Consider the following 3,093-nt stretch of genomic DNA (forward strand, 5'->3'; position numbering starts at 1 on the left):
TTTATAAAAATTAAACATACATATTATATATATGTATATGTATATATATATATATATATATATATATATATACACGAGAAATTTATGAAATTAAAAATCAGCGAATTACAAGCAAATAATAACAATAATAATAATAATAAGATTTAATGATATAAAGAATAATAACAAAGCAAAAATGTCATAGTCATTTTAATCGTACGCAAGTAATAACGATTGAAACATTTAAGATAATTATTATTATTATTATTATTCTTTAGAGTTAGTACTTTTATTATTGTTGTTGTTATAATTATTATTGTTATTATTTCTATTATTATTAAATTATCGTTCTAATTTAAAATTTGAAATTTTTTTAAAAATCGTTAATGAGAATAAAGACAATCGGAAACATGTAGATCTTATATCAAAACAAATATCAATCAATCAATCTTTTTTTATATATGTCTATACATACATATATATACATGTATATATGTATCATTTGTAACCATTTTGGGCCTATATATATATATATATACATTCATATATATATATCTTCCTATATATATATATGTATACATTCATATATATATATATATATATATCTTCCTATATATGTATATATATACATATATATATATATAAACGTAGGAATGTTTATAGCTAGCAGATGAAGATAAAACTGAGAAAAATAAAAAAAAAATCTTTGTTGTTTATTGAAAAATAAAAATAAATTATATTTATATATATATATATGTATTATATATATATGTATTATATATATATATATATACGTTTGGACCTATTAAAAGATAGCCAATACAAGATAGTTATTATAGAAGGATGATATGATGATGAGGATTGTAAGGATTAAGTTGTGATAATGATGATGACTGATTTGATGACGATAGCAATGATGATGATAGTAGTAGTAGTGGTAGTGGTGGTAGTAGTGGTAGTAGTAGTAGTAATAGTAGTAGTAGTAGTAGTAGTAGTAGTAGAAGCAGTGCCTCTTGAGACATTAAGTAAGTAAGATATTACAATAGACTGAATATAGAAATTGATGATGACGACGACGACGATGATGAAGATGGTAATATAAATATAATAGTATTGTCAACATGACCATGAATTATCCCATGATTTACTATCACTACAACATTAAAAACAGTGGTAATGACAATAATAATAATAATAATAATAATAACAATAATAGAAATAATAATAATAATTATAATAATAATAATAACACATTTTATCAAATATTAACAAAAGCAGCAGCATAAAACAAATAATAATAAGTTCCCTATGTTCTGAAAATTTAATATGCACAAAAGAATGAAGTTAAGTATTCCTCCATAACAATAATAATAATAATAATAATAATAGCAATAAAAATAATATTAATGCGATAATGATAATAATAACAACTAATTATTATTATTATCATTTTTATTGTAACAATTATTAATTTTGAAGAATAGCAATCGTAATTAGTAAAGTGTAAGGATGCAAGATTGGTAAGAATCAGTGTACGAAGCGCTCTATAACTCACATGTATTTTCCTGGTAAGAAGATTATTTCCAGATTAATTAATTAATTAATTAATTAATTAATATTTAATTATGAATAATAATAATATTATTACAAATAATAATGGTCATATCATTAAAATGATAACATCTCTTATGATACTACTCTTGGGATTATGATGAAGATGTTGACAGATGACGACAACGATGATGATAATGATGATAAGGAAAGGATGATGAAGATAATGATAATGATGACTAGGAAATGATGATGATGATGACGATGATGATGATGATGATGTAAGTACGTCATATTGATCTTTCCATACATAGAAAAATAAATAAATAAACAATGTTGATACTGCCTCATACTTTAGCATCGTCATCATCATCATCAAGATAGTAACAATAATAATAATAACAATAATAATAATAGTTATAATAATATTAGTAATAATAATATTTTTAATCATAACAGCACAAAAATATCAAAAACATTTATTATTTATAATAGAATGATTTACATATATATAAATATATATATGTGAATATATATATATATATATATATATATATATTATTTTATTATTATTTTTAATATACATATATATATATATATATATATATATATATATAATAACATTTGTTAAAGATACCATAACAATAAAAACCCTCCAAATCAACGGTCATCATTTTTCTTTCTATATTTCTCTCTCACTCACTCTCTCACTTTTTCTCTCTTTTTAATTTCACTTTCTTTCTCTTTTTATTCCCTAATTTGTATATTTCCATGTTTAGAAATTTTTGGACATGACAAAAAAAAATGTTTCAAGAGACTCCGCTCAATATTGGCAAGCCGACCATACATATTGATTACAATGGAACCGCAAGCATAACTGAACACACTCGATTCAAACGTGGCCCATACAAGCCCAGCTGTCTGATTTTGTTTAACTACGTGTATTTAATAGGGAACAAATTAAAATATGGGCTTTATGAGCTGAAATAATTTCAAACCAATAGAGACACGCCGAAAAACTTCAATTCAGATCAAAAACTACATGCATAAAACGCCAAATATTTCATCTACATCAACTGATACCATGAATATAAAACTAAACTACCAGATGCAGGTACCTAAATACCAGATGTTTATACCCATACAGATACCACATGTGTATACAATACCATTTTATACCCATACAGATACCACATGTGTATACAATACCATTTTATACCCATACAGATACCACATGTGTATACAATACCATTTTATACGCATACAGATACCACATGTGTATACAATACCATTTTATACCCATACAGATACCACATGTGTATACAATACCATTTTATACCCATACAGATACCACATGTGTATACAATACCATTTTATACCCATACAGATACCACATGTGTATACAATACCATTTTATACCCATACAGATACCACATGTGTATACAATACCATTTTATACCCATACAGATACCACATGTGTATACAATACCATTTTATACCCATACAGATACCACATGTGCATACAATACCGTATACACAAAGACCCATACAGAATTGGCCGAT

The sequence above is a fragment of the Helobdella robusta genome (genome assembly GCF_000326865.2).
Source record: "Helobdella robusta unplaced genomic scaffold HELROscaffold_5, whole genome shotgun sequence".
In the NCBI taxonomy this organism is placed as follows: domain Eukaryota; kingdom Metazoa; phylum Annelida; class Clitellata; order Rhynchobdellida; family Glossiphoniidae; genus Helobdella; species Helobdella robusta.